Raw genomic sequence first — 23,651 nt, forward strand, 5'->3', positions numbered from 1 at the left:
GCTGCTCTAAATTGGCATGCAGCTCATTGTCTCAGACTGCAAAAGAAGGTCCATGTGAAATATAATACCCTGGACCATATTTAAGTTCTTATGGGGTGTGATGGTTACAGAAACATCTCCCAGCTTGTCACAAGCGATTAACACCCATGACTGGGCAGAGGGTGCTGTTTTGATCAAGACTGACCCAGATCTCATTACGGACAAGCCCTCCACCTCCCCGAACTTGTCCTCTAAATGCTCAACAAAAAACTGAGGCTTCGTTGTCATGAAAGATTCCCCATCAGCTCTTCAACATACAAGGTACTGGGGCAAATAAGATCCGCTGCCATCCTTAGCCTGACATTCCTGCTATGGTGTGGCCAGGGAGGGGAACGATTTGGGGTTGTACTTCTGTGCATTGAATTGAGCTTGTTAACATTTAGAGACTGCTGGTGTTTCACCATCAGCAACAGATGATGGACTACACTTCATCAAGTGTCATCCACCCTGATGCCACCCACTTTGACCAGGGGCCCTCCCCACAGGCACCACCCAGCCACAGCAAAGGCCACCTAGCAGGATGCCATTGCCAGGAGTCCCAATGCCCCAGCAGGATGGGCATCTACCCCTTGGCATACATGGGGAGTTAAAGGTGCAGGCATCAGCAGAGCAATCCCTGTGTGGTAAGGGGGCTACAACAAACAGGGTACATAGTGGCCCCACCACAACGGACTGGCTACCATGCTGGATATCAGGTGCAAAGAAGTCCATGGTCATCGTCGACGCAGAAAGTGACACTGCATAGACGTTGGTGGGAAACGCACCCAGGAAGGTGTTCCACCGAAGAGATGGAGAATGGGCGGGACTGCAATGCGGCAACGAGAAAGCGGGCTGAAGATCTCAATGCACGATGGACACAATGCACAATGTAAGGTGCCCTTCCCCAATTGGCTCGCTCTTCGGGAAAATTTTGAAGAATGGAGATCAAACCCTACAGGGGACCATCACATGAGGCTGAAACGTGAGAGATTACTTTTAGTCACCTCTTATGACAGGCAGGAATACCTCTGGTATATTCTAATTCCCGGACCCACAGGGGAACAAGTATTTGGCTGTTTCTTTCAGTTACATTAAGATTTCTGAGGCTGTAATTACCATGGGACCTGAGAACACAGCTGATTTTATCCGGGTACATATCGTATTTTGCTTCTGTCCTAACGTGAAGGAGTTACAATCTCTCTTGCTTCCAAACTTATCGTCTGTCTGCTGATCTCTCATAGGCTGCATAGAACTAGCAGCTGACGTATCCTCTTCCATTCCCATCACATGTAACAGTGAGTGTTGACAACATTGCAGCTCGAAACACCTAAGTACACTACTGGCTCCTAAACAGACTTTCACTGTCTCTGCAGAAATTAATATTATTGTTTAGTATTTGTCCAATTTTGAAGTCAGTTCAATTCCAGCTACAAATGAATTCAGGCAAACTCCAATTTAAATGTGGTAGGTGTTCCCAAAAAGGCAAAGTACACTCCTGGAAATGGAAAAAAGAACACATTGACACCGGTGTGTCAGACCCACCATACTTGCTCCGGACACTGCGAGAGGGCTGTACAAGCAATGATCACACGCACGGCTCAGCGGACACACCAGGAACCGCGGTGTTGGCCGTCGAATGGCGCTAGCTGCGCAGCATTTGTGCACCGCCGCCGTCAGTGTCAGCCAGTTTGCCGTGGCATACGGAGCTCCATCGCAGTCTTTAACACTGGTAGCATGCCACGACAGCGTGGACGTGAACCGTATGTGCAGTTGACGGACTTTGAGCGAGGGCGTATAGTGGGCATGCGAGAGGCCGGGTGGACGTACCGCCGAATTGCTCAACACGTGGGGCGTGAGGTCTCCACAGTACATCGATGTTGTCGCCAGTGGTCGGCGGAAGGTGCACGTGCCAGTCGACCTGGGACCGGACCGCAGCGACGCACGGATGCACGCCAAGACCGTAGGATCCTACGCAGTGCCGTAGGGGACCGCACCGCCACTTCCCAGCAAATTAGGGACACTGTTGCTCCAGGGGTATCGGCGAGGACCATTCGCAACCGTCTCCATGAAGCTGGGCTACGGTCCCGCACACCGTTAGGCCGTCTTCCGCTCACGCCCCAACATCGTGCAGCCCGCCTCCAGTGGTGTCGCGACTGGCGTGAATGGAGGGACGAATGGAGACGTGTCGTCTTCAGCGATGAGAGTCGCTTCTGCCTTGGTGCCAGTGATGGTCGTATGCGTGTTTGGCGCCGTGCAGGTGAGCGCCACAATCAGGACTGCATACGACCGAGGCACACAGGGCCAACACCCGGCATCATGGTGTGGGGAGCGATCTCCTACACTGGCCGTACACCACTGGTGATCGTCGAGGGGACACTGAATAGTGCATGGTACATCCAAACCGTCATCGAACCCATCGTTCTACCATTCCTAGACCGGCAAGGGAACTTGCTGTTCCAACAGGACAATGCACGTCCGCATGTATCCCGTGCCACCCAACGTGCTCTAGAAGGTGTAAGTCAACTACCCTGGCCAGCAAGATCTCCGGATCTGTCCCCCATTGAGCATGTTTGGGACTGGATGAAGCGTCGTCTCACGCGGTCTGCACGTCCAGCACGAACGCTGGTCCAACTGAGGCGCCAGGTGGAAATGGCATGGCAAGCCGTTCCACAGGACTACATCCAGCATCTCTACGATCGTCTCCATGGGAGAATAGCAGCCTGCATTGCTGCGAAAGGTGGATATACACTGTACTAGTGCCGACATTGTGCATGCTCTGTTGCCTGTGTCTATGTGCCTGTGGTTCTGTCAGTGTGATCATGTGATGTATCTGACCCCAGGAATGTGTCAATAAAGTTTCCCCTTCCTGGGACAATGAATTCACGGTGTTCTTATTTCAATTTCCAGGAGTGTATTTGGTATAGATTCTCTTGGTTCGCATACTGTCCATTCACTACTATCCACCATAACTCATCTTGTTCCCACTCAAGCTAGTATCACTGTCCCCCTCCAACACTTCCGTAGCACTTCACCTGTAGCACTTCACCTGAACAAGTGTGAACACAGACTGCAAGATCTTCTAGGATGCATGTCATACATAACGACAGCAGAACAACGATGTCATGTCAGCGAGCCACAATTGTTTGCGATAGGTTAGAAGAACATTCTGGACAATGGTACATTCCATGGCACGATGGTTCAAATCTCACTCTGACCTTTCTTTTTTTGATGAATTTGGAATTACCATGACTTTTAAATGTATAATTCATTAAATTTATGCTAATTAAGATGCATCTAATCATCATTCTGTTTTAATTACACACTGCACACACCATTCCAGTTTTCATTGCAAATATAAATGCTTAATTATAGATTTTTATGGAAGGTAGTTAATAGAAGTTCTTTAAACCACGAAGACAACTTCAATTTTTAGGAAAAAATGTGAAAAATTGAACAGTCTTTATGGCAAGGATTGTAGAAACGTAGAAAACAATTTTCACAGCATCAAGCACACTACACAAATGCTTCATTTTTACAGTTGCCACCTCACCACATCACTATGAACACAATTGAACTAGAGCCAAATTAAGTGATTTGTTGCAAGAAATAACAAGACATTTAAGGTACCAGATGCAATGGGACTAATGCATGAAGCTTTGTCCCCTGTCATCATTGAACACTGGCGGCATACAGAACAACACATCAAAAGAAGAGAAAATGTGGCACTTGGATGGCTTCATGGCTTTTGTTGTTGGTCAACTCGTTACATTGTAGTAGATGACAGCTGCAGTGCTGAAATTTGCAGTATAACGTCACTAATCGTCCCCTATGGGACCAGGAGCATGGTCAGAACACAAAAAAGGTTGGGTTATCAGAACACTTTTAATGATCCATAACATAACAATGCAGTATCTTGGGACTGTGGTTAATGTTACTACAGACCAATAATTATTCTATATTTGTCAAGTTCTGCACCCGTTACAGATTCACTTTGCGCAGCAAGAATTCTAGTAGCATTTTGTAGTTTAAACCAGACTCATCAATGTTGAGCACTTTATCAAGATTAAACTCAACCAGTTTCCAAAATTCAGAATGAATTCAATGGCAATTGTTTCGGCAGCAGACAACTTCCCACCAGAAACCACAAAGTCAGTGCCTTTTCTTTTATGAATAGTCCAGAAATTAAGTTTCTTTTCTTCTCACCTGCTTGAACCACGAGTTTTCCTAGTTTCCCCGCTCCAGTCTTTAACAGCTGTTATGCCAATCGCTCCCTAAGTTGCAATTTGCAATGGTTTTGGAGTGAATCGTTTTTATCTAATCTTTCAATTACTTTCAGTTTCTTCGCTAAAGCCAGCACCATATGTTTATGGTAAGTTGATGCCGTAATATAGTTTTACTCATTTTAGTGAAAGACTAACACTGTCACTAATTTACACAACCAATGTGTACACAATAACATTTAGTGGCAAAGTTGGAAACAAATTATTTCACACTAAAACTGATCGACCTACTGCTCCAACCAGACCATCCAAGAGCTTTAGCGAGGTTCTACTGTATTTCTCGGATTGGATATGAGAAGTTCAGAGGTTACCAAATGGATGACTGTAATTAATTTCAGTGGCTTCAATATTTAACTGTACAATAAAATCCCAGGAATAGGCTTTTGCATCACGCATAGCTCGCTCAGAAGAATTGCTTAGGAATTTTCATTACTTTTGCTTTTAATTACCATATTATGTTATCTGAGAACGAAAGCATATAATGCCTTCTGTCTGGTCCCCTAAGAAGCATGTGGTATTGTTGGAATTTTAGCAAATATTATTTCGTTCTCTTCATGCTCGTCTCTTTTTACATCTTAACTGAAACTGCTCACATCACTGGCTGGCTAGGGCTGTCCAAGTTAAATGCACTGGTAAGCAGTTGCCCCACATTATCCCTCAATCAATGTGAGTGTAACACAAAGCATAAAATGTATCTTTATTATCTTACTTAACTGTGCTCGAGTCAGCATGGCTTCGGCTCCACATGAAATGAAATCCAATGAGATTCCTGCAAAAGTGTAACAATACACGGTGTAACGCTTACATCACGTTTATTCTGATGATGAACACAGTATAGTGCATATTTCCTCATATATCCCTTGCACTAGTACCAGGTGAGTCAAATGTCACTTGATTGTTCGCACAACACTGATAATAACCAAATCTTCACCTGTAAATGTAAGAGAACCCTTATATACTCTATTACACAATGTGCAAATGCTAACCCCAGCAGCAACAGTTTAATTTATTAATGTAAGACAACCCAGTATTTTTTTTAATGATGAATTTGGGAAAAAACTTGTCTTATAATCAGGTAAATATGGTATACCCCACTACCATTTTTACTTTTCTGTTCCTTCTTTACCAGTTCGTTCAGATTTCATTTCCTAAATACATAGATATTCAAAATAAATATTGTGATTACATACAACTATAGCTATTTAATGCATAATTATGTACTGATAAGAATTATGGAGAATGTAAAAGGAAGTTCAAAATTTGAATCATTGTGCAAAAGTAGTGAATCAAAAGCTGGCATTTGCGTGGTGACACGTAAGTGAAAAGCTTTTAACAATGAGGTAGCCTTAAGTGGCAAACTTAACTGACACATTTGGATATGGATTATAAAAAGACCTTCCTGTGTAATTGTACATCAGAGTGACACACAGAATATCAATGTTTCCAGCACAAAAATTTACAGTACATTTTTCTTCATCACTAGAACACATTTGAGTAATGGCTGATGCCAGTTTGTTATGATTCCATGGATTACATGTTTCAGCAAGGTGGATCACCCCCACTTTGAGATTCACACCTTTTTTTAAATCAACATCTCCCAAAACCACTGGATCAGTCATACTGGAGATGATGACGTCGTTCTGCTCTTGGCCATCTAGTTCTCTTGACCTTTCACACACAGATTTCTTTTCATGGGTTTATGTGAAAGACCTTGTGCACGTGCCCTCTTCACCAAAAATTCCAGAGATCAAAATGCACATTTATAATGTGCTCGTCAGTGACTCCACATAAGCTTCAGAATGTATAGCATGAAGTGAATTATTGCTTAGATGTTGTCCATCTTACCAATGGAGGTCATATAGAACACTTTTTAAACTGGAATTTCTTTCATATTGCCTCTAACTCTGATGCATTAAATGGTTACAGCCATATGTAATCACTATTCATTTACAGTTGTCCTGTATAAAAACCCATCAACTTGTGCAACAACTTCAATCTTAATTTTTACTACTTTCTTTTAAAGGTATTAGTAATTGATTATTTTAGTGAGACTGCAGTTGATTTTCAGTCCTACTGCAAACTACTTCTATAAGTACGTACCATTAGCTACTAAAATTTGGCTGCACTAGAAGCAAACAGTGCTATGTCGTCATTAAAATGAAGGTGGTTCAAATATTGTCCACTAACATGTATTTCTCCTTCGTTTTTCCAGCTTGAGAATCATGAAACTTCCTCCGAGACTGCTGAGAACAGTTCTGCCGGTATAAAATCTCCTTGCCGATTCCCCCTTCCAATTCAAAATTTCTCACTATCCCGATGAAGTCTAATAGAGGCTGAAGTATTAGTTAGTATTTTTCAGTATACTAACATGTTGAATAATGCCCTTTTCTCAGGGGCTGGGAGTACAGATTTTGTTGAAACTGACCTTTATCAAAAACCACAAATCCCACAAAAAGTGATAGTTTGTACTCACTGCTCCAAACTATAATCATCCATTGTGCTATGTCAATTTCTGAAGCCTGCTTATCCCTTTGATTCATGAAAATTTCATTCCCTCTATATAGTTAATGAAAATTTTTATGAATGTCTATTACTTTACTGACAGGCAGCTGATAAATCAAAATTTTTGATTTTGCATGTTCCCCTTTTCTTGTTATAGAGAAAGGGCTGTTCCCGTTTTGAAGAATGGTTTTCTTTTGCAATTCTGTAAATAATTCTGTTAGTCCCATTTTCAAAACTGTTCCTCCAACTTTAATCATTTCAACAAACACTTCCTGGTAACTTCACTTTCTTCGTATCTTTAATGACTTTGTAAACCACATCTGGCATTACTTCCAAAACATCATTTAACTGTGTGTTTCTGATTAATCTGAGGAGCAATACGAATATTTAATTTCATGTTTTCGTGAGTTATATCTTATTTTTAAAAATCACCTATCAGCTCAGTTTAATAACTTTATGTTCCCCAATGACAGGATAAGCCCAAGTATCTGTCTAATAACGGAATTATTTAAATTCTACTTCAGTGTTCTTTGAAAATAAGATGTCGTTCATGGAAGTTACAAGTCTTAAATTTTTAGTTTCTGCTTCAATTTTTTCGTACTTTTATTGTTTATAATTGCTCTCATCAAATTTTAACCGCTGCTCTCAAGTCCTCGCATAAACTCTCACCTTTTCTTTCATAGTTGTCTCATTCCATTTGGCATTTGCTCCTTCCTGCCCCCCCCCCCCCCCGCCCTCTCTCTCTCTCTCTCTCTCTCTCTCTCTCTCTCTCTCTCTCTGTGTGTGTGTGTGTGTGTGTGTGTGTGTGTGTGTGTGTGCAAAATTATGCTGACATCAGTCTCTGCCCAGAGAGACGACTGATTCTGAATTTCAGTGCCTGGAACAAACATTTGTTCATAATCTGATCACATGCAAACAGAACTCAAGTCTACAGTCAATATCATCAATTAGCAGTGAAATGAGTCCTTGTCAATTGTAATACATTTTGTCAAGAGAGTAGTTGCATCTGATTCATCATGGTGCCTAAGGCATGGGTTGATGAGAAGCCCATAAACTGATGCATCAAGATTGGTGTCTTATGAGTGCTGACAGCTCCATAGTGTAAACAACTAGACTGGAAGTATGATGAAATTAGCATAAAAATACACTCACCATATAAGGGCAACATAGACAATGAGGTGGTGGATGGGTGCATAGCCAAGTTCATGCTGCTATCTATGTTCTTTGTGTGTATCTAAAGCTCAACATCTCCTCCGCACAGCATTTGTTGACATTTAACAAAAATTGAACACACAAAGAAAAATGGACAACTTGTCTGCTCAGAGTTTGGTTTTCGTAAGGTTTTCCATCCCTCTGCCACCCTTAATACATTTCTTCAGTTCCCTTTTTCTTTTCTTCTTTGTTATTTTCAGTACCCAGTGATGTAACTACAGGCTCCCAACGCTTCAGGTCTATTACATCATGTTATTTCAAGTTTTCTTTACTTTTCTCCCATCTATTACAGCTGATACTATATTGCAATCAAAATGTCGTAACTGATGTACTGACCTTAATGAGTGGAATTCCGGAAAATAAACTGCATTTACCAACCTTTTAAAGGCAAAATTATTTGAATTTAACTTTCTGGGTATCATAGGATTTGAAGAATAGGTATTTCACTAAGTAGCTTACTCACCTGAATGACCAGACCATGATGATAACTGTAAAGCAAATTGTCCATATGCTTAGAAGCCACATAATAAATGCATGCATTGCCACATAATAAGGGCATGCTTCACCCAAAGAAGTGAGACCAGAAGACAGAAACTGAATCAATATTTTGTGACCTGCTGGAAGTCTGATACACACCTTACATCACATGTAGTATAAACTTCAGAGTATGGTTCCATCAAGTTTTTGTTGATAACAGCATTCTCAAGGAGGTGAGGGATCACTACAACTTTTGTTCGTTGATCTGTTTTTCTGTTTTCTTTGTGCCATCTGGAACTCAACTGACAGATTCTGCAATATGTTGACTGATTTCCCAGTGTTGAATGACGCTTATTTGCTTTATGTTTTTCCCCTGTCATTCTTAAAAACAAGAAATGGCATGTGAGACTTAAATTTCAGATATACTAATATTTATGCTTTTCCTAATGTTAGTATTGTCTAGCTGTATAAGAAAAGTGTGATAATCTTATTCGGACAAACGTGATCTTAATTTTTTTCTCGTACTCTGAATCCTATAGCTGAAGCAGAAAAAAATACACTTTTGCAGTTCCATGTAGTTTTATCATTTGAGTATGTCGAAAGGTTAAGCAACTGATTTGCTAATAGTAAACTTCAACGTTATAGTTACACCCAACCATGACAAAGTGAAGACAAATGAAATACTTCATCAAATGAACCCACTGAAATTTATTTCTTACGGTCACAGTAGGCAAGTGTACTGTAATCAAAGTTAATTCATTAAGCAAAAACACAATATAACCCCTTGATGACCACCCGGAGGAAACAAAACTATAATGGCGTTGCTTGCGTGTGACAAGCGAAACTGCACCAAACTTTGCATAATGAGGCAAAAAAGTAGCTAGTAGTAAAAAAAAATACAAACATTAACTGAGGTTTGCACATGAAACTTGACATTAACTTTCATCTTTTAGACAACGTATAACAAAAAAAATTGACACACTGAATATTTCTCAAGTAAAAATATGAAATTGACTCCACAATGAAACCTCAGACCTAATTTTGTGACCAGGCAGAAGTTCTGACGTTGCACCTGGATTCTGATAATTTTGCTTTGCCAATAACAAATGTCGTGGGGAAAAAACTTCACAGAATACTTAGAGACCACATACTTGCAATCTTTAAATGTTAGCATAAAAATTGCAGTAAACGCAACGCGCGCACACAAATTATCACATTATGTCTAAACTCTATATGTAAACAGAGAACATTATCCACTACAAGCTTTCTCACAATATTGACAGCAGAAACAGAAATAGATGTAACTCAGGAGGAAAGCTGTACAACATAAAAATAGTAACATGAAACAGTGATGTACCCACTCTAACAAGCTATTTCTTCACCTTGAGTATGCCACAAAAAGACTGAAGCAACCACGAATAATGAACTGATCTTTGAATTATCAAACATGCCATCATGCATTACGGAATAACGGGAATGTGGCCTAATTCTCAAAAATCAGATACCTTTAATTGTGTATTCAACTTAGAAACAAGAAAAGCACTTTGCAAGCACAGACTAACTGTGGTGCACAATCACGTAGTCTGTTCAGGGGACTGTGTCCAAGTAGTATTATACCTTCCACATGTCAAAAATTATATCAAGAGTCAGCTTGCAAATGATTGTTATAAAGCTCTCTCCAATACTAACAAGTTAGCAATGATGTAATGATAATTATTGAAGCATACGCAAAGCAAGTAAGTTTTCCATTACTCTATAGTTATTTAGTTTGTTTCTGCTGCTCACATTACATGAACAGAGACGCAATTACTAAAAGTAAATAGTATTAAAGTTCTCTGGTTTGATAAGTAATGTGTCGCAGCACTTACTACCCGCTGTATAACTACTCCATCTGTGTAGTGTTAAACAGACAAAAGAGAATCTGTTCAAATTAGTGTGTGTTGTTATACAGCATTCCATCTTGTTTTGGAATCAAAAAAAGAGTAATGCAGAGCGCTTGTGATGTAAAGTTCACTACTACAAGAAGAGAGCAGCAACTGAATGGATCCTTAAAACTGGAATTACATCTACCTCACCTTAAAACCTTCTTGCTGGATTAAAACTATGTGCTCAACTAGGCTCTAACCAATCTTCCGTCTTAAGTCATTTCTCCACAACATCATTTCTTCAGCAATGACAGTCTTGCTTAGTATGCGAGAGAATATAAGCAACATTCCAAAACTAGGAGACAGGTACCAGCAAAAGTCAAGTTGTGAGAGCAGAACACCAGTAATGCCCAGATAGCTTAGTCATTAAAAGCATTGTCCGCGAAAGGCAAGTTTCCGGGTTTGAGTACCATCTGCCATACAGTTTTAATATTCAGCAACTTTCAAAACAGTACACAATCTACTCCAGCAACAGATTCATTTTGGTAACTACCTGTTCCTTCTGTTGTAGTCTTCCAAGAGCATAATTAAAGACGATAATTTTCGTTCTATGATACACCATAAAGTTTATTTGATATTGGTTAAATGTTGTCAGTTACAGACACACAAAACATTTTGTTCTTTATTATAGGCAGTGTCTGATACTGATCTACCTTTCCCATTAATATAACTTTCAACACTGCAGCGATTGAAGTGGGAATATAAAAAAAGAAAAAAAGAAAGAAAAAAGTGAAAACTGCTGAACAAATGTTAATACCATTGCCTGGCGTGAGCCCTATAATACTGTGGAGGCCTCAGACTCACTACTAAATGGGCATGGGTGCACAATCACATGACAACAGAGTGAACGTGTGCACATGTCAACTATCCACTACACTCAGCCTCACTGAAAAAAATCCACTAGAAGAGGAAAGGGGTACAATACATTTCCTGGCAATGGAAGGAAAGAAGTGTACAATGTATATTTTTTTTGTGGGTTTTAGGGCGCTCAACTACTAAGGTCAATAGCAGCCAGTCACAAATGTAAGTGCACATAAAATCGGGTAAATCTCAGGGAGGGGGGGAGGGGGGGGGGGGGACACCAGGAAGTTCTTACAAAGACGCAGATAAAATAATTAAAAGAGTTCGATGTCTTTGGACAAGTCCGTCAAAGTAATAAAACGAAGAGCACAAGCAGCTGCTCGAGCGTCATCAGCTAAAATTTCCTGTAAGGTAGATGGCAGAGACAGGACAACACGAGATTGATTAAAACGGGGACACGACAATAAAACATGGCGCACTGTCAATGCAGGACCACAAGAGCACTGCGGGGCGGGGTCACCAGATAGCAGGTAGCGGTGGCTAAACCAGCAATGCCCAATCCGCAACCTGGCCAAAATGACCACCTCTCGCCGAGAGGGTCGGGAGGAGGTTGTCCAAGCTGTTGGGAATGGTTTTATGGCCCAGAGCTTATTTTCTTGAAGTGACGACCAAGTATCCCACCATAATGACACAAACCTCTTACAAACAACCCCACTAATGTCAAACGATGGGACACAAAGGGAGGCTGGCCGAGGCAGGACTGCAGTCTTGGCTGCAGCATCAGCAGCCTCATTCCCAGGCACTCCTACATGGCCTGGAACCCACATAAAGCTAACATGAGAGCCATCATCAGCAAAGGAATGGAGGGATTGCTGGATCCGTTGCACCAAGGGATGGACCGAATATGGAGCTCCAAGGCTCTGAAGAGCACTGAGTGAATCAGAGCAGAGTACATACGGAAAATGGCGGTGGCGGCGGACATACTGAATGGCCTGATAAAGAGCAAAAAGCTCGGCCGTAAAGCTGGAACACTGGTCGAGGAGCCGGTATGTAAAGGTGACGTCCCCGACGACAAAGGCACAGCCGACACCATCATCAGTTTTGGAGCCGTCAGTGTAAATAAAGGTGTTACTGGCGAGTCGTGCACGAAGTTCGACAAAACCGTGAGCAATACACTGCATCGGGAGTACCCTCCTTCGGGAGCGAGCAGAGGTCCAGATGAATGTGAACCGGAGCCTGGAGCCAACGTGGTGTCGGGCTCTCACACTTTCTGAAGGTGGTAGGGAGGGTAAAATCCAATTGTTGAAGTAGGCGACGAAAGCAGACTCCAGGGGGCAGCAGGGCAGACACATACAACCCATACTGACGGTCAAGAGAATCGTCAAAGAAAGAGGGGTGGTCGGGCATTTACAACAGCCGGCAGGCATACCGACAAAGCCGTACATCGCGCCGGTAGGTCAATGGTAATTCGGCAGCTTCAGAATAAAGACTCTCGATGGGACTAGTAGAGAATGATCCGGTCGCAAGACGTAACCCCCGATGATGGATGGAGTTGAGACGGCGTATGAGGGATGGCCGAGCAGACGAGGCTCCCATAATTCAGTTTTGATCGGACTATGGACCGATTTAAGCGAAGCAGGACAGTGCGATCCGCTCCCCAAGATGAACACGGAGGACATTAAGGGAACATGTACAACGGGCAGCCAAATGAGAGACATGCGGAGACCAACAAAGTTTCCTGTCCAGTGTGAGCCCTAAAAACTTCGTTGTCTTCACGAATGGGAGAACAACGGGACCGAGATGTAAGGATGGTGGAACGAATGCTTTATATCACCAAAAGTTGATGCAAACCGTCTTCTCTTCAGAGAATCGGAAGCCATTAGCCACACTCCATGAGTATAGGCTCTCAAGACAACACTGAAGGCAGTGCTCCAGGAGGCATGTTCTCTGGGCACTGCAGTAGATCGCGAAGTCATCGACGAAAAGAGAGCCAGAGACATTAGGTGGAATGCAATCCATAACTGGATTGATCGCTATGGCAAAAAGGGCTATGCTCAAAACGGAGCCCTGAGGCACTCCTTCTCCTGGAGGAAGACGTCTGACAATATGGAACCCACACGTACCCTAAACATTCGATCTGTTAAAAATGAATCAATAAGAAGAGGCAGGCGACCACGTAGGCCCCACCTGTGCATAGTGCGGAGGATACCTCCTCTCCAACAGGTATCTTAAGCCTTCTCCAAATCGAAGAACACAGCTACCGTTTGGCGCTTTCGCAAAAAGTTGTTCATGATGAACATCGACAAGGTCACAAGGTGGTCAACAGCGGAGCAGCGTCGACGAAAGCCGCATTGAACATTGGTAAGTAGCCGTTGAGATTCAGAAATCCAAACCAACTGAGCGTTAACCATGCGCTCCATCACCTTACAGACACAGCTGGTAAGAGAAATGGGGCGGTAATTAGAAGGAAGGTGTCTATCCTTCCTGGGTTTGGGCATGGGAACAATGACAGCCTCACACCAACGCATGGGGACCTGACCTTTGGTCCAGACGCGATTATAGGTACGAAGAAGAAAGCATTTGCCTGCCGGAGAAAGGTGTGTCAGCATCTGAACGTGAATGGCATCTGGCCCCGGAGCAGACGACCGGGACAGTGCAAGTGCACGTTCGAGTTCCCGCATGGTAAAGGGGGCATTATAATCTTCCAGATTCAGCGAGTGGAAGGAAGGTCGCCAAGCCTCTTCTGCCTCTTTTCTGGGAAGGAAGGCAGGATGGTAATGGGCGGAGCTTGAAACCTCCGCGAAAAAGCGGCCGCAGGCGTTGGAGACATCCACAGGATCCATAAGTACCTCATTCCCTGAAGTCAGGCAGGTATCGAGGAGTGGGCCTTCATGCCCGACAGCCAGTGCAGGCCACCCCGGATGACAGAAGAGGGAGTAAAACTGTTGAAGGAGCTTGTGAAAGAGGCCCAACAAGCTTTTTTGCTGTCTTCGATGACTCTACAACATTGCGCTCGGAGTCGTTAGTAATGAATACAATTCGCCAGCGTAGGATGGCGGCGAAAGGTGCGTAAAGCACGTCGTCGAGCACTGATAGCGTCTCTGCAAGCCTAATTCCACCAGGGGACTGCAACGCGACGTGAAGAAGAGGTAGTATGAGGAATGGAATGTTCGGCCACATTGATGATAACAGCCATGAGGTATTCGACCTGACTGTCACAATTGAGAAAATCTTGGTCCGGAAAGGTCGCCAGGGAGGTGTGAAGTCCCCAGTCAGCTTTCGGTATGTTCCAGCTCGAGGGACGTGGGGATGGGGTGGGTGCAGGAGACGAATGACACAGGGGAAATTGTCGCTCGAATAGGTGTCAGAAAGGACATACCACTCGAACCGATGGGCAAGAGTGGTAGAACAGATCGAGAGGTCAAAGTGGGAGTAGGTATGAGTAGAGTCCGAGAGGAAGACTGTTGAGTCACAGGGATGGTGGGCTGTGGGGGCTGGACCCGAAGAAAATCCTCATGCTCGGGGTCCTTTTTTGAACAACGGACCTCGGAAGCTGGGGTCCGTATTGTTTCCCCGATGGACACCTGAGAAGAGGATCGCTTCTCAGGCGGCGGAGGAGGAGGAGGAGGAGGAGGAGGAGGAGGAAAGGTGGCCCCTGGGGCAGACGGGGCAGGGGCCACGAGGGAGGAGGATTTGGAAGGGAGGGATTTGGGAGGCGGAGGCATAGACCCCGGATGGGGTGAGGAGGTGGAGGGGGGACAGGGTAGGGGTGAGGATACTGCGGAAGGAGTGGACACGACCAAAGCAAATGACATTGTCAACATCACGGGATGGAGGCGGTCATATTTCTTGCTGGCCTCAGATTAAGACAGACGGTCCAAGGTTTTCAATTCTTGTATCTTCTTCTCCTTCTGATATGCGGGGCAGTCGAAAGATCTAGGCGAGTGGAGGCCAGGACAATTGACGCATCGAGGTGGTGGGGTGCATGTATGTCCCTCACGAAGAGGACGTCCGCAATCGCCACAAAGGGGCTCAGCTTCACACCGTGACGAAATGTGCCCGAGGCACAAACATCGAAAGCATCGCATAGGAGGTGGGACGCAAGGTCGCACATCGCACCGGTAGCACAACACCTTTACCTTCTCCGGGAGAACATCCCCCTCGAAGGCGAGGATAAAGGCCCCAGTGTCGACGCGACGATCTTTGGGGCCGCGCTGGACTCGCTGGACGAAATGCACGCCACGGCACTCCAGGTTGGCCCTGAGCTCCTCATCAGACTGCAGCAGGAGGTCCTGATGGAAAATAATCCCCTGCATGCTATTGAGCGCCAGATGTGGGACAATGGAAACTGGGATGTCCCCTAGTCGGTCGCATGCCTGGAGTGCCGCCGACTGTGTAGCGGAGATTGTCTTTATGAGCATGGACCCCGAACGCAATTTACTAAGAGCCTCGATTTCTCCGAAGATATCCTCAATATGCTGTACAAAGAACATGGGCTTGGAGGTGGCGAACGTCCCCCATCGGTCCGAGAACAGACTTAATAGCACGGGAAGTATTTCGCCCCAAGCCGGAGGGCCTGTCCTTCCTCCCAGGGAGTGGCCATGGGGGGAAAGGCAGTAGTACCAGAGACAGAGACCGATACACAGACACTTCCTCTTAGAAGATGCGGCCGCAGAGCAACCTGATGCATGTTGTTTCATCTGCGAAACGTCCGCCCCGATACCACCCACTCCGACCAGGGGCTCTCCCACAGGCACCACCCAGCCTCAGTAAGGGCCACCTGGCAGGATGATCATTGCCAGGAGTCCTGATGCCCCAGGGAGATGGCATCTATTCCCTGGCTTACGTGGGGAGGGTGCACCTCAGGTATCGGCAGTACGATCCCTGTGTTGTCAGGGGGCTACAACCTACAGGGTACATGACGACACCACCACAACGGGCTGGCTACCGTGCTGGATTTCAGGTGCCACGGAAAGTCCATCATGATCGTAGGTGCAGATGGGGACGCACTATGAGCGTAACTTGTGCAACCCATCAGGTGTTTAGGCCCAAATTGATGAACAGTGGGTGCAGTTACGACACCGTTACGATGATGAGTGCCAAGGTCTTAGTGCACTGAGGACCGGTGATACACTACGTAAGGTGTCCTTCCCCAAAAGGCTCGTACTTCTGTAGAATTTTGAAAAATGGAGGTCAAATCCCAATGGGGACCATCACAGTGAAGGCCGAAATGGTTGAAACTCCTTTTAGTCGCCTCTTACGACAGGCAGGAATACCTCGGGCCTATTCTTACCCAGGACCCGCACACAAGAAATGTACAAAGCACACTGCTTCTCCAGTGGGAGAGTCAAGGCATGGCAGAAGCAATTAAAAGAAGGACAGATGCCGTTGCCTGACTAGAATGCCACACCACATTAACTGATACTATCGTATAGCAGGTGGATGCCCTAATTATTTAAGACTGGTGAGTTATGGTGGCAGCAATTACATTCTAGTGCCATTCTTCAATGAATTTCCATTCCACACATACCTTCTGCTGCAAAGAAATCCACTACACCCATTTGTTCTTCTTCCGAAGCCTTCATTTCTGGTGAGTTATGGTGGCAGCCATTACATACTAGTGCCATTCTTCAACGAATTTCCAATCCACGCACACCTTCCGCTGCAAGGAAATCCGCTACACCCATTTGTTGTTCTTCCGAAGCCTTCATTTCTCTTTTTTCAGCACTACTGAGTGCAGTGGGACAGTTTACATGCACATGATCGCTCTTTTGGAGAATGGGTGCACGTCCATGTCCCTCTAGTCTGTCCAAAATTACTTTAGAACTGACAGTGAGGACGGAAATGGTAGAGGGGGCAGGGGGACCCATGCAGCAGGCCCTGGGCACTTTCTGCCAATACCATGCTAACTACAGGTGCACCACATCCCCTGAAGTTGCCAAACTTTTACCCAACCCAACACTTCCTGCTTGCAGTGGGCTTCAGCTGCAACCAGATTGTTGCCCTGTGTGATGGTTGCACCCTGTGACTTTGTGTGTTCATTTTTTAAGGTTCTAGAAGTTACTCTCTTATTCGTTGTTCCTGTTATTCATTTTATGGTACTGAATGACGTGGGAAGTTCATCAAAATTTATAAGTGAAAAAGTTCTATGTCATTCTTGTGGACAGGGGATTGCTATACAAGGGCAGTCAAGAGGAACTGTTTGTGTGTTATGTAGCTACTTTGAGAATGAAAAACTTAATGATGGCCCACTGCTCTCCGTTACCAAAAGTGATAGAGAGAACTGCTACAGCTTGGAATATAAACAAAAACATTGTTGTGAAGATTGGGAAGGAAATGTTCAACAAAGAAAAGGAAGCTGAAGAACCATGAAAACTTAACACCTCTGGAAAAAACAATGTACAGATTAGCAGATCACCAACCTCGATTCATCTGCAGAGGGTGCAATTCATTGCCACATTTCTGTTTATCATTGCAGGACGAAACATCCGCTGCTCAGATGAAGTTACTGGTCCCACTTAAAGAACCAGGACTTTCTCAAGGCAGTCGCACATCCTTTTTCACAGTTTTACACAACATTGGCTTTCACTATGGCCATTAGCTGCTGATGGAGAGGGAGAAGCTGATTTTTAAGGGGCATCCATAACAAATACTGACGAAGCTGTATGTCTTGACAAAATGTGGGTCAATTCTGGTCACACTGTCAAGCAGGAACGGACATACGACACAGCTAAAGGAACAATGGCAATGCCTTGTAGCAAGAGGAGTGGGAGGTGGCGGGGGGGGGGGGGGGGGGCAGATTTATTATTCTTTGTGCTGACACCTCACAAGATTTTCTCCTGAACAGTATCCTGCTCTTTAAGTCAAAGAAAACAGGAGATTATCACAAAGAAATGAACCACGTCACATTTATAAAGCAGTTCGAAGACCCACTAATATCAAATCTTGGAAAACAGTCGGCAATTATCATAGATTATGCTTCTTACCACTTGGTTGTTGCTGACAAGGCACCTACCAAGGCAAACTGAAAGGAGAAAATGATTGACTGGCTTCAGCGTCATAACCTCAATAGAAGTGATGACCCTAAAAAGGTGGTGCTTATGCAAAAAAATCTCTCAACAGTTCCCCCATAAAATTCAACAAAAAAAAAGAAAAAAGGACATACAGTTGTTAGGCTACCACATTACCACTGCCATTTCAATCTGGGCCCAAATTTGAAGGTTATGTTGCCAGAAACAACAGTAAATTTATGCTCTACGCAGTCAAAGCACTCACAAGAGACTGTCAGGAACATCACAGCTGAAGATTGGAAGAAAATCTTCAAATATACACAGAGCATCATGGAAAGAGCATGGGAGAAAGAAGCTCTTTTGGAAAATTCAGTGGAGGAGGTGATAGTTTCATTAAATGACAACAGTGACAGTGATACTGGCATTTCAAGAATCCACCTTAGTGACAAGACTGACAGCAGTGGAGGTTTACCACTATCCCTGTGGAAATGGAGCTTTATGTTCTGCATGAACAGTTTGCATCTGTAAGTACCTACATAGCAAAATCATATTGTCATAAGTTTCGAAATTTTAATAAGGAGGCCTTAATAATGTGTAATTCCAAAGGAAGTTCATTTCAGAATTCATTATGTATCATAACAAAATAAATATTACTGTTTACAATATAACTGTTACAGCAAAGAGGCACTGTTATTGGCCTACTTAAGGTGTTTTGCCACTGTGATAAACACGCTTAATCTTATTTTTGTTGTGGTATATATAATTATGCGGATCAGAAAAATTAATAGGTTTCATTATAATCCTATAGTGATCTGTTTCTCATTTTGTAACTACTTGCACCCAATTATTAGTTGATACGCGAGCTGACCATTGTGTGTCTTATTTAACTCAAATTATCCCACATTAGAGATCTCCGAGAGAGTCCTGGTTTTGAACATATGAAAATACGATGTATTCTGAAGATTTCATTCCGATAATGTATTTGTCTATCTTCAATACCAAAACAGATTCCCTCATGTTGACCATTTGGTAATGACATGAGAAAATGCACTTTTGTAAACTGTCCTTATACCATCTTAATAATTAGTTTCTGCAGATAAAATTAAAACCAAAATATAGTGTAATTCTTCCAGAACACAGTGATGCAGTTTCCATATTTATAAAGTTAAAAATTTGCCTGAGTGAGTGAGCTGAATAAAACACACACATCAAAAAAGTTTTGCATCACCCCAGTTCCAAGAACTCCCGTACATAGACATTGACTGTGGATATCGTATCACACAGTCCCTTTGACTGTTCAGAGATGTCACTAAACCCGCCCAAATATGTAAACAACCATGCATGAGGAGGACAGAGGGGTTCCAACAGCTGATCAGTTCCAGTCATACCACCAAGAAGAAAGTACACAGCTCGTGTTTTGTAATTCAACTGTGCCTAGACGATCAATACTGCAGCTCGATTGGGTCCACATTGTTACTTTGTGCCAGTAAGAGCTCTCCACAAGGGAAGTGTTTTGGCGTCTCGGAGTGAGTCAAAGTGTTGTTGTTTGGACATGGAAGAGAAACAGAGAGAGACAGGAACGGTTGATATGCCTCGCTCAGGCTGCCCAAGGGCTACTACTGCCGTGGATGACCACTACCTACGGATTATGGCTCAGAGGGAACCCTGAAAGCAATGCCACCACATTGAATAATGCTTTTCGTGCAGCCACAGGACGTCGTATTATGACTCAAACTGTGTGCAATAGGCTGCATGATGCGCAACTTAACTCCCGACGTCCATGGCGATGTCCATCTTTGCAACCATGACACCATGTAGTGCGGTAAAAATGGACCCAACAACATGCCAAATGGACCACTCAGGATTGGCATCACATTAGCTTCACCGATGAGTGACGCATATGCCTTCAAACAGACATTCACTGGAGACGTACTTGGAGGCAACCTGGTCAGACTGAATGCGTTAGACACACTGTCCAGCGAATACAGCACGGTGAAGGTTCCCTGCTGTTTTGGGCTGGCATGATGTGGGGTCAACGTACGCCACCAGTGGTCATGGAAGGTGCAGTAACATCTGTACAATACGTGAATGCCATCATCCAACCGATAGTGCAACCATATCAGAAGCTTATTGGCAAGGCATTCGTCTTCATGGACGACAATTCGCACCCACCATCGTGCACATCTTGTGAATGACTTCCCTCAGGATAACGACATTGCTTGACTAGAGTGGACAGCATGTTCTCCAGACATGAGCCCTATCGAAGACACCTGGGATAGATTGAAAAGGGCTGTTTATGGAGGATGTGACACACCAACCACTCTGAGGGATCTATGCCAAATCGCCATTGAGGAGTGGGACAATCTGGACCAATAGTGCCTCGATGAACTTGTGGATAGTATGCCATGACAAATATAGGCATGCATCAATGCAAAAGGACATGCTACTGGGTATCAGAGGTACCAGTGTGTACAGCAATCTGGACTACCGCCTCTGAAGGTCTCGCTGCATGGTGGTACAACATGCAATGTGTGGTTTTCATGAGCAATAAAAAGGATGGAAATGATGTTTATGTTGATCTCTATTCCAATTTTCTGTACAGGTTCCGGAACTCCCAGAACCGAGGTGATGCAATTTTGTGTGTGTGTGTTTTTAAGAGTACACAAGTTCCATGTGGAACATGGCAACTGTGATTGTACAGGTATGAGCAGCCCATAGTGGCTCACCTTCCTGCACTCTTTAAAAAAGTTTTGTGGCTAAAGCCCTTCTGGCCTGTTATTTATTTTATACGTGACATGTAAACTGCCTCTGTCTTTTATTGTTAGTCAGTACTTACACTTTTATACAAAAAATCTCTTTTCCCATAAATTTGTAATTATGTTAGAGGCCACTTAAAAGTTTAAATTCTGATGAAGGCACTCTTAGAAGTGTTGAAACCTGGTTAATAAAACTAAAAATTGTGACCTAAGGCTCATTTGTTTCAATTTTAATTCATAAACGATACTGAACCAAGCAGTCATGTTTAAAACTTTACAATCCTTTAAGCAGATTTCATTTTATAGTCTCAAACTCATTTCTTTTTGAGTGACTAATATCTACTGTTTCTCTTAATAAATTATCACATCTTCACTTTCACAAGGCAATACATTTCATGGTTGTCATCCCAATTTAGAGACAAGCTGCCTTCAAAACTGACAAAGGATTTCAGCAAATATTACAATGGAATGGAATGTCACATATTTGATCTCACTCACTTACTCACTGATGCTGCCCTAGTGTTCCAGTACAGTCAACACTTTTGAAAGCAACCAGTTACACTGCCAAGCCATCACTTGCACAGCCTCTTTCCAAACACTGCTCTTCACAACAATATACTTTTTTATTAGTAACTTCCAACAGAGTAGTCCCTTGAAGGATAACTGTTTGAAGTGTCCAGCAAACAGTAGGAAAAACTTCCACCGCATTACAGATGTATGCCATTCCAAATGCAACATAATTCCAAGAAATATCTTTTAAGACTTTTTTGGCAGACACCCTTTCCATTAAAGTACGTCTCAGAAGAACTGATTATCAAAGCTGCGGATCAAAGAAATATTAAGGACCATGAGGTTCAAAGTGTCTGGGAAAGTTCACTAACTATACATGTACACTGATGAGTCAAAACACTAATACTACAGGCGCCCAACAGCGTCTCATGTGTCCCAACGGGTTCAGATCAGGTGTGAATTTGGTGACAGACATTTTGAGATCACTACTATGCTTGGCTCACCAATGGAACAGAATTCTGGCCTTTGACACAGATAGTTATCCAGCTGCAAAATGCAATCACCCTCATGGAAAGCATCAAGCATGAAGGAATACAGATGTATCAACAATAATGTTTACATAGCTGACAGCTGTCATCATGCCTTTAATCAATACCATGGAAGCCCAGGTTAGTGTACCCCCGTAGAATAATACTGTCCTAACATCCTGCATTTGTGACGCAGTGCATGTTTCGAGCAACAATTCACATGCATGTCTGCATATCCAGACAACCACTGACCTGGTGTAACAAATATGTTTCATCCAATCAGGCAGCACATTGCTATTAATACCTGGTCCAATTTCAAAGAGGTTGTGTCCACTGCAATCAGAACTGACATTACTGAGTAGGATACCCCTGAACCACGGAATAATAAGTAGTAGTCGAAGGGATGTGGTTGAGATTTTCATGGCCAGGGTGATACTGGGTTATCAGAGGTCTCGTTGGAAGCTGGTTAATAGATTTACTAGGTCAAACAAGGAAATGACACAGGAGATTGGTTTATGAATGTGCTGGATAGTATATTGTCTGTCAATAGAGACTCTGGTAAAGTTATTGGTACACTGACAGATCCTGCTTTCCACTGCAGATGTGGCATCCGCGCATGGCAGGCCGTATGGAACAGACTTTATAGCATGGAATAGGTTACAGCTGTAAAAGTTGAGGTACCGTGAATGGCTGGTGTGCTTGATGTGAACAGACATTCTTACAGAGCCATTGGAGAGGGGAGATCAACATCAAGGAAGGTGCTTTGTTGAGTTATGAAGGACCAGGTGAAGTGGATCTGGGAGTAGGTATTGAGGTTATGAAAAAAGACTGAAGGTTGTATTTTCCACGAGTCCTGATCATGACTGTCATCAACGTATCTGAATCACATAAATGGTTTCAGGTGTTGATTGTATAAGAAAGGTTCCTCCAGAAGACCTATAAATATGTTTGCATAAGATAGTGCCATGTAAGTACTCACAGCAGAAGCATAGATTTGTTTATAAATTTGGCCTTCAAAGTGAGTTAATTGTGGGTCATAGTGTGACTGGCTAGAAGGATTAGGAAAGAGGTGATGTGTTTGGTATCAGGAGGACACTGGAGAAGGTGTTCCTTGGCTGCAAGCCAACAAGCATGAGGGATGGTGGTGTTAAGAGGAATTTTCATGCACAGTGACGAACAAGGGAGACTGGTAAAAACGGGACAGTAACTGTGGTAAGGCAATGAAGGAAGTGAGCTGTTTCTTGAATGTAGGATGGGAGGTTACACACAATAGTTTGGATGTGTTGGCCAACAAAGGTGGTGATTTGTTTTGTAGGTGAATTGTACCCATCCACAATGAGATAATCAGGAGGGAGACCTGTGGGATTGGGTTTGGGGAGTAGGTACACAGAGAGTGCAGGGGGTTGCAGTTGTGAGGAAGGAGACTGATTCATATCATGTTTTGGGATGGCTCCAAGGCCTTGAGGAGCTGCTGAACATCATGTCGCGTGGACTGTTGGGATGGGATCACAGTTGGAAGGTTTGTATGCACAGGTGTTGGAAATTTGATGGGGACCCTCAACCACACAGACAGTATGAATCATGACCACAGTAACAGAACCATTGTCCATTGGAAAGATGATAAGGTCTGGAT

The 23,651-nt window shown here is 43.6% G+C and overlaps 1 protein-coding gene across 5 annotated transcripts in view; it reads right to left on the reverse strand.

Moving 5' to 3' along the window:
* Positions 1-23,651, reverse strand: part of LOC124788047 — a 108,472-nt gene that overhangs the window by 55,048 nt on the left and 29,773 nt on the right. For 2 of the 5 annotated variants that reach the window (XM_047255111.1, XM_047255114.1), the window contains one exon: positions 8,649-8,870. The exons of the other annotated variants lie outside the window; for them this stretch is intronic. The gene's annotated coding sequence lies outside the window, so the exon portion shown is untranslated. The remainder of the gene's footprint in view (positions 1-8,648; positions 8,871-23,651) is intronic. 5 annotated transcript variants of the gene reach the window in all.

The sequence above is a fragment of the Schistocerca piceifrons genome, chromosome 3, assembly GCF_021461385.2.
Source record: "Schistocerca piceifrons isolate TAMUIC-IGC-003096 chromosome 3, iqSchPice1.1, whole genome shotgun sequence".
Taxonomy (NCBI): Eukaryota; Metazoa; Arthropoda; class Insecta; order Orthoptera; family Acrididae; genus Schistocerca; species Schistocerca piceifrons.